The following is a 9,516-nucleotide window of genomic DNA, read 5'->3' on the forward strand; positions in this document are numbered from 1 at the left end:
GAGACAGGGTCTTGCATTTGCTCAGGCTGGTCTCAAACTCATGAGCTCAAGGGCCCTCCTGGCCCTCCCAAGTGTTGGTATTACAGATGTGAGCCACCATGCCTGGCCAGGAAATCAAGTTTAAATTGATAACATGATCAAGTTTACATGATAACATGAGGAACATGGCTGTCAAACCATGGAGGCTAAATAAATTGTTCCTCTTGTCTAGGTAACTAATATTTCTTTTCTACAATCTGATCACCTGCTCCAAGACCAAAATTATGACGGATAACTACTGACAAATATATCTATCATTACCTGTGGATGAGTGTCAGTGGTTGTCAGTTTATCAAGGGATCTTTCTGAGAATCTGCTAAAAAGCTATTTTGTATGTATTGTGTGATCTCATTTACGTATAGTACAAATATAAGCAAGACAAATTTATGCTTTTTGAAGTCAGGAGAGGGGCTACTCTTGGCAGGGATGGGAGAGCAGTATAACTAATGACTAAAAGAGAATATGAATAGTGCTTTCTGGGACTCCGATAATTTCTGTTCTTGATCTGGGTACTAGTTACACAGGTATGTGTAGCTTTTTAAAATTCAACAAGATGTGCATTTATGTGTACTTTTCTATTGGTAAATTTGTATTAGTGTAAGCTACTGCTAGTATCTTCCCGTCTTAACAACCCATAAATTTGTTCTAGTGTTTGTGGGTCAGAAATCCTGGAATGATTTAATTGGGTCCTGTGTTTCAGGGTCTCTTATCAGGCTGCAATCAAGGTGTTAGCTAGGAGGCCAGGCTCAGTGGTGGGTGTATTGCTTGAGGTCAAGAGTTTGAGACCAGCCTGAGCAAGAGTGAGACCCCCATCTCTAAAAATAGCTGGGCACAGTGGCAGGCGCCTAGTCCCAGTTACTTGGGAGGCTGAGGCAAGAGCATAGCTTAAGCCCAAGAGTTTAAAGTTGCTGTGAGCTGTAACAACACGGTACTCTACCGAGGGCGACAAACTGAGACTATGTCTCAAAATATAATAAATAAATAAATAAATAAATAAACTACAGCCAGGCACTGTGTCACGCACCAGTATTTCCAGCTACTTGGAAGGCTGATACAGGAGGATGGCTTGAGCCCAGAAGTTCTGAGCAATAGTGCACTTTGCTGATGAGGTGTCAGCACTAAATTTGGCATCAGTCTGGTGACCTTCTAGGAGCAAGGGACCAGCAGCTTTCCTAAAGTGAGGTGAACTGATGCGCATCAGAAACAGAGCCAGTCAAAACTCCGGTGCTGATCAGTAGTGGTATCACACAGCCACTGCACTCCTAGCCTGGGCAGTACAGTGAGACCTTAAAAATGGAATATAAACTCAAGATCATTTTTTTTTTGAGACTGATTCTCACTATGTCGTCCTCAGTAGAGTGCTCTGGCATCACAGCTCACAGCAACCTCAAACTCTGGGGTTTAAGTGATTCTCTTGCCTTAGCCTCCCAAGTAGCTAAGACTACAGGCACCGGCCACAACGCCTGGATATTTTTTTTTTTTTTTGTGGTTTTTGGCCGGGGCTGGGTTTGAACCCGCCACCTCGGGCATATGGGAATGGCGCCCTACTCCTTGAGCCACAGGTGCCGCCCAACCTGGATATTTTTTATTGCAGTTGTCTTTGTTGTTTTAGCAGGCCTGGGCCAGGTTTGAACCTGCCACCCTTGGTGCATGTGGCCAGTGCCCTAACCACTGTGCTATAGGCGCCAAGCCTCAAGATCATTTTGATAGCATTCCCTATTCATAGGACAGGTACCTATGGAAAAAAAATAGAATTGTTTCTGTGTCATCACAGTTTTTTTCTGTCTTGATTTCCTAATCTGTAATATGGGAATAATAATAATCATTTCTACCACAGCAAATGGTGGCTATGAAGTTAACATTAAATTAGACCATGCATATAAGGCAGTAATGATTTTCTTTTTTTTTTCTTTTTTTAGAGACAGAGTCTCACTTTGTTGCCCTCGGTAGACTGCCATAGTGTCACAGCTTACAGCAACCTCCAACTCCTGGGCTTAGGCAATTCTCTTGCCTCAACCTCCCGAGTAGCTGGACTACAGGCGCCCACCACAATGCCTGGCTATTTTTTTGTTGCAGTTTGAGTGAGGCCAGGTTCAAACTCACCACCCTCAATATATGGGGCCAGTGCCCTACTCACTAAACCAGAGGTGCTGCCGGCAGTAACTTTTCATATTATCCTTTTCAAGGGTCTGGAGGCCTGGGTAGGAGTGTGAAGGTCATTTTGTTCACCCGGAATAACTTCTGAGCCAAGCACTCAGGATCTGGGCTCAAGCACTGGTCTAAGGGTTCACTTCAGAGCCATTCCCTCCCAGACAGCTATCTAGTGTTACCCCAGTTGTTCCTTTGCTTATTTTAGTGTCTAACACAAAATATTATTAGGTGGCTGACACCTAAATATTCAGTTCTTTTTTTTTTTTTTTTTTGAGACAGAGTTTCACTTTGTCGCCCTCGGTAGAGTGCTGTGGCATCACAGCTCACAGCAACCTCCAGCTCTTGGGCTTAGGCGATTCTCTTGCCTCAGCCTCCCAAGTAGCTGGGACTAAGGCACCCACCACAACGCCCGGCTATTTTTTGGTTGCAATTTGGCAGGGGCCAGGTTTGAACCCTCCACCCTCGGTATATGGGGCCGGCGCCCTACCGACTGAGCCACAGGCGCCGCCCAAAAAAAAAAAATAATTTTTTTTTGGGCGGCCCCTGTGGCTCAAGGAGTAGGGCGCCGGTCCCATATGCCAGAGGTGGCCGGTTCAAACCCAGCCCAGGCCAAAAACCACAAAAAAAAAAAAAAATAATAATTTTTTTTTAAAGAAAAAATAAAAGGGTAACACAAGGGATTTTAGCAGTATGGAAGTGTCTAAGTCAGGTGTCCTCAAACTGCGGCCCGCAGGCCACATGAAGAGGTGTGAATTGTATTTGTTCCCATTTTTTTTTTTTTTTTTTTGTAGAGACAAGAGTCTCGCTTTATGGCCCTCAGTAGAATGCTGAGGCCTCAACCTCCTCAACCTGTGGAGGTTGTTGCGTGTCCTCACAGCAACCTCCAACTCCTGGGCTTAAGCGATTCTCTTGCCTCAGCCTCCCGAGTAGCTGGGACTACAGGCGCCTGCCACAACGCCCGGCTATTTTTTGGTTGCAGTTTGGCCAGGGCCGGGTTTGAACCCGCCACCCTCGGTATATGGGGCTGGCGCCCTACCGACTGAGCCACAGGAGCCGCCCCCCATTTTGTTTTTTACTTCAAAATAAGATATGTGCAGTGTGCATAGGAATTTGTTCATAGTTTTTTTTCATAGTTTTTTTTTTTTTTTTAACTATAGTCCGGCCCTCCAATGGTCTGAGGGACAGTGAATTGGCCCCCTGTTTAAAAAGTTTGAGGATGCCTCATCTAAGTGTTCTGTATTTTGACTGAATCTATGTAGGTGATAAAATTGTGTAGGATGAGTACACTCACATATATACACAAACACATACAAAAGAATGCAAGGAAAACTGGGGACATCTAAATAAATGAGAGGATTGTATCAATGTCAGTATCCTGGTTGTGATAGTTACCATTGGAATAAACTGAGCAAAGCATAGGGATTGTTTGCACGCAGTGGTTTATGCCTGCCATCCTAGCACTCCGGGAGGACGAGGCTGGTGGATCCCCTGAGCTCAGGAGTTGGAGACCAGCCTGAGCCAGAGAGAGACTCCCGTCTCTAAAAATAGCCGGGCATTGTGGGGCACCTGTAGTCCTAGCTACATGGGAGGCTGAGGCAAGAGAATTTCTTGATCCAAGAGTCTGAGGTTGCTGTAAGTTACGATGCCATAGCACTTTACTGAAGGTCACAGAGTGAGACTGTCAAAAAACTAAATAATAGGGTGGCACCCGTAGCTTAGTCCATAAGGCACTGGCCACATACACCAAAGCTAGAGGGTTCAAACCCAGCCTGAGCCTGCTAAACAACAATGACAAATGCAACAAAAAAGTAGCTGGGTGTTGTGGCAGTGCCTATAGTCCCAGTTACTTGGGAGGCTGAGGCAAGAGAATCACTTAAGCCTGAGAGTTTGAGGTTACTGTGAACTGTGACGCCATAGCACTCTATACAGGGTGAAAGCTTGAGAATTTGCCTCAAAAAAAAAAAAAAAAGAAAGAAACAAAAACCCCCCTAAATAATAGGTTGGGGGTGGTGGCTCACACCTATAATCCTAGAGTGGGTAGAGTGTCGTGGCATGATAGCTCCCAGCAACCTCAAATACCTTGGTTCAAGCAGTCCTCCTGTCTCAGCCTCCAGAGTAGTTGGGATTACAGGTGCCCACCACAATGCCCAGCTAATTTTTCATTTTTTTTTTTTTTTGCAGTTTTTGGCCGGGGCCCTGAACCCACCACCTCCAGTATATGGGGCCGGCACCCTACTCCTTTGAGCCACAGGTGCCGCCCTAATTTATTTTTTTTGTTTGAGACAGAATCTCAAGCTGTCACCCTGGGTAGAGAGCTGTGGCATCATAGCTCACAGCAACCTCCAACTCTTGGGCTCAAGTGATTCTCTTGCCTCAGTTTTTCTATTTTTATTAGAGATGGAGAGGGGGTCTTGCTTTGGGTCAGGCTGGTCTTGAATTCATGAGCTCAGGCAATCCACCTGCCTTCTAGAGTGCTAGGATTACAGGCATGAGCCACTGCACCTGGCCTATTATTTTAGTTTTTTGACAGAGTCTCACTTTGTTACCCTGGGTAGAATGCCATGGCATGATAGCTCACAGCAACCTCAAACTCCTTGGTTCAAGTAGTCCTCCTGACTTAGCCTCCAGAGTAGCTGGGACTACAGGTGCCCACCACAATGGCCAGATAATTTTTCTGTTTTTAGTCGAGATGGGGTCTTGTTCTTACTCAGTCTCATCTCCAGCTTCAGAGATCAAGCAGTCCTTCTGCCTAGGCCTCCCAGAATGCCAGGATTACAGATGTGAGCCATGGGGCTTGGCTTACATTTTATCATTTTAAAGTAACTTCTGAGGGCGGCTCCTGTGGCTCAGTGAGTAGGGTGCCAGCCCCATATACCGAGGGTGGCGAGTTCAAACCCAGCCCCAGCCAAACTGCAACAACAACAAAAATAGCCGGGTGTTGTGGGGGGTGCCTGTAGTCCGAGCTACTCGGGAGGCTGAGGCAAGAGAATTACCTAAGCCCAAGAACTGATGGTTGCTGTGAGCTGTGATGCCACAGCACTCTACTGAAGGCGACGAAAAAAAAAAAGTAACTTCTGAAATTACTCTAATTCCTCCAAAGCAATTTGCAGAGGGCCCTGTTCAGGTAACAACTCTGAATGTTTTTAGGGCAGTTGCTGGAGTTTCCAGATTGTTGAGTGAACCAACCTTGCCTACTTTTGAATTTCACCTCATGTTTCCCTTTTGCTCTGTGCAGCCACACTTTCCTTCCTTCAATCTTTCCTGTTTGCAGGGCCTTTGTATATGCTGTTACCAGTGGCAGGAAACCCTTTCCCTCGTTTTTTTTTAAGATAGAGTCTCATTATGTTGCCCTCGGTAGCCATGGAGTCACAGCTCACAGCAACCTTAAACCCTTGGGCTTAAGCAATTCTCTTACCTCAGCTTCCCAAGTAGCTGGGACTACAGGCGCCTGCCACAATGCTGGGCTACCTTTCCCTCTGGTTTTCATAAGACCTACCTATACTTTAGGCCCTAGCTGAAGGGTCATTTCCTTGGTCAGGGAGGTTATACGCCTTCAAAGTGCCTTGTAATGTTCCTTGATGGCACTTTTCACAATTACAGTTAAATAATTATGCACATGCATCCCAGGTGCAGTGGCTCATGTCGTAATCCTAGCACTTTGGGAGCTGAGGCAGGAGGATCACTTCAGGCCAGGAGGTCAAGGCTGTAGTGACATATGATGGGACCTCTGTACTCCAGTCTAGGTAGCAGAGTAAGACCTTGTCTCTGAGAAAAAAAAAATTATACACATGTCTTACTTGTTTATTGACTCCCTTCCTAAGGGCCAGGACTGTCCCTGTGCTCATCATGGCACCCCATGCCTAGGCTGGTGCTCACCACATAGAAGGGACTCTGTAAGTCCCTTTCTGTAAGGGAAATGTCTGGATTCAGGGAGCCGAGGTTATGTAATGCATTAAAGAAAGAAAGCTATATGGGCAGTGCCCGTACTCAGTGGGTAGGGCGCCCCCCACATACATACACCAAAGCTGGCGGGCTCAAACCCAACCTGGGCCAGCTTAAAGAATAGCAGGGCATTGGCTTGGTGCCTGTAGTTCAAGAGGCTAAGGTGCCAGCCACATACACCAGAGCTGGTGGGTTCAAATCCAGCCTGGGCCTGCCAAACAACAATGACAACTATAACCAAACGATAGTCAGGCATTGTGGCGGGTGCCTGTACTCTCAGCTACTTGGGAGGCTAAGGCAAGAGAATCGCTTGAGCCTAGGAGTTGGAGGTTGCTGTGAGCTGTGATGCCACAGCACTCTATCCAGTGCATTAGCTTGAAGCTCTGTCTCAAAAACAAACAAACCAAAAAGAATAGCTGGGCATTGTGGTGGGCACCTGTAGTCCCAGCTACTTGGGAGGCCGAGGCAAGAGAATGTTTTAAGCCCAAGAGTTTGAGGTTGCTGTGAGCTGTGACTCCACGACACTCTATTAAGGGCAACATAGTAAAACTCTGTCTATAAATAAATAAATAAATAAATGAAAGAAAGCTATAGTTATACCCAAGAACCTAAGAACTAGGAAGGGAAGAAGGCTTACTTTTCACTGTCCTCCCTGAATAGTCTGAATTGTTCATTATGTTTATATATTCATTGGAAAACATTTTTTTTTTAAGAAGGGATCACAAGGTTCTTTATTACAGACCTACAAAAAATGAGAGATTATATATTACTCTCACTTGTTCTGGTTTCTTTTTTCTTTCTTTGTCTTTGTTTTTTTTTTTTTTTTTGAGAGACAGAGTCTTACCTTGTCACCCTAGGTAGAGTGCCGTGGTGTCACAGCTCACAGCAACCTCCAGCTCTTGGGCTTAGGTGATTCTCTTGCCTCAGCCTCCCAAGTAGCTGGGACTACAGGCACTTGCCACAACGCCCGGCTATTTTTTTGTTGCAATCTTTCTTTTTCTTTTTACAAAACTGCAGCAGAAAAGAAAGATGTTAGGAGGCAGATGTTCACATCAGGAGGGACCAAGGTGTTGCTGTGTGACCAGGAACGCTGTGGGCTAGCCCTGGGCTCTCCCCAAGCATCCTGGAGAACTGAAACAAGCCCTAGAAGCAGACAAGAGCAAGTGGGTGGGAAGGCGCTGTCCACAGGCCAGCAGCAGCACCGTTCCTCTGACAGCCACCCTGGCAGTCAGCCAGCTCAAAAACACGTGGCTCCTGTGTTTGGAGGCTGGTCTCCAAAACATGGGCCACAGGGGTCAAACAGAGAGAGGTGGCAGAAAGGGCCAGCACAGAAGGACTGTGAGTTTTATGGGGATCCCTCCCTGGGACCATGGGAGTCCCAGGCAGTCAGGACTCTTCCCTGCTTGTCAGCCAATCAGCTTCTTCAGGAAGGCTTCTAGCTGGTCCTCATCCTTGATGCCCACAAACTTGTCCACCACATCCCCATTCTTAATGGCTAGCATGGTGGGTACTGCTGACACTGTGCATGGAAATCCACAAACAGTGGAGTCTCACTGTTGACAACTCGGTCTTGAAAGTCAGGTCCATCTTGGATGTTAAAGGTTGTTAAATGGACCTTGGTGGTACCTATTGTCTGGGCTGGGCTGGGTATTCCTGTCAGGCCACCAAGACTGCACTGTGAGGTCTGCAGGGCCCCGAGGTGAGGGGTGGCCACCCACCCTGAGGGAGCTTCCTGCAGATGACAGAGGCCAGAAACCTCCTCAGGAGAAGTTGCTGAGCCATCTCCCTGCAGCACGATCGGAAAGATGCCCAGCCCTCCCTGCCTGTCTTGGAAAACACTTTAATCAGAAAAATAAGGAAGAAAAAATTAGAGGAGTTCTGGGGCAGTTCCCCTGTCAGTAGGGTGCCGGCCACATACATTGAGGCTGGCGGGTTTGAACCTGGCCTGGGCTAGCTAAAAGAACAATGACAACTGCAACAACAACAACAACAACAAAAATAGCCAGGTATTGTGGCAGGCACCTATAGTCCCAGCTGCTTGGGAGGCTGAGGCAAGAGAATCACGTAAGCCCAAGAGTTTGAGGATGCTGTGAGCTGTGACACCATGGCAATTCTACCCAGGGTGACAATTGAACCCACATCTTTGGATGCTGTCCAGGTGCCCAGTTTGCATTCTCCTTATTTGGGAGAAAGACCCTAGCAGATAAGGTTCTGCCTGTTGCTTGCATTGGCAAGCAGGAAGTTTACTCTTTCCCCTCCAAAAATTCATGGGAAAGTACATTCTATTCTAATTTTTCCTTATGCTGAAACATGTCATAACATTCTGCCCCTACCAAGGCACTCCTAGCCTGTCCTGGATCCCAGTCAATACTCAGGTCACCTGAAGTCCCAAATCATTCAATCTTTAAAAAAAAAAAAAATACTAACCTGAAAAAAAAAATACTAATCTGGACTGGGTGAGGTGGCTCACATCTGTAATCCCAGCACTCTGGGAGGCTGAGGTGGGTGGGTGGATTGCTTGAGCTCAGGAGTTCCAGACTAGCCTGAGCAAGAGCGAGACCCTGTCTCCAAAAATAGCTGGGCATTGTGGCAGGTAGGCTCCTGTAGTCCCAGTTACTTGGGAGGCTAAAGCAAAAGAATCGCTTGAGCCCAAGAGTTTGAGGATGCTGTGAGCTATAACACTATAGCACTCTACAGAGAGTGACAAAGTGAGACTCTGTCTCAGAAAAAAAAAAAAAGAAATAAATAAAAGAAATAAAATAGCCAGGCATGGTGGTAGGCACCTGTATTCCCAGATACTCAGGAGACTGAGGCAAGAGAACCACTTGAGTCCAAGAGTTTGAGGTTGCTGTGAGCTACGATGCCAGAGCACTCTACCCAGGGTGACCAAGTGAGACTCTGTCTCTAAAAAAAATAAGCAAAAAACACTAATCATTATCTAGAAAGAAAGGAAAAGATGGAAAGAGGAAGGAAAAAAAGAGGAAGAAAGGTGCAAAGTTAAGATCAGGAAAGAATGAAAGAAAACCAAACCAGTTTTGCTCACAGGATGACTGCTGCTAATTCCCTGTTGCCTTTATGCGGGCCCTCTCTCCTAGGATTTGGTTTCGGTTTTTCCAGCCCTGCTTATTCATTTTTTTGCTTCTGAACTGTTGCTGTCAGGGAAGAGGGCTTTGTGGGCCTTATCCCCCAACCTCAAGATAAATTTTAGCTATTGATTCTGTCCTTTCCAACTTCCCTATGTGTCCATCTGTCGTTAAGGCCCAGCTTTGACCACATCAGGGAATTCAGAGCCAGGCCTAACAAGCCTGTATCCTAGCTACCTCGGAAAAGGGGAAGAGACCTTGGAGAGCAATGAGCTAGAATAGACTGGAAGAAATGTTGTGT

The 9,516-nt window shown here is 46.4% G+C and overlaps 1 pseudogene; it reads right to left on the minus strand.

Annotated features, from left to right (window-relative positions):
• Positions 1–7,538: 7,538 nt before the first annotated feature.
• LOC128568474 (thioredoxin, mitochondrial-like) lies at positions 7,539–7,935 on the minus strand (annotated as a pseudogene).
• Positions 7,936–9,516: the final 1,581 nt, after the last annotated feature.

The sequence above is a fragment of the Nycticebus coucang genome, chromosome 17 (genome assembly GCF_027406575.1).
Source record: "Nycticebus coucang isolate mNycCou1 chromosome 17, mNycCou1.pri, whole genome shotgun sequence".
In the NCBI taxonomy this organism is placed as follows: domain Eukaryota; kingdom Metazoa; phylum Chordata; class Mammalia; order Primates; family Lorisidae; genus Nycticebus; species Nycticebus coucang.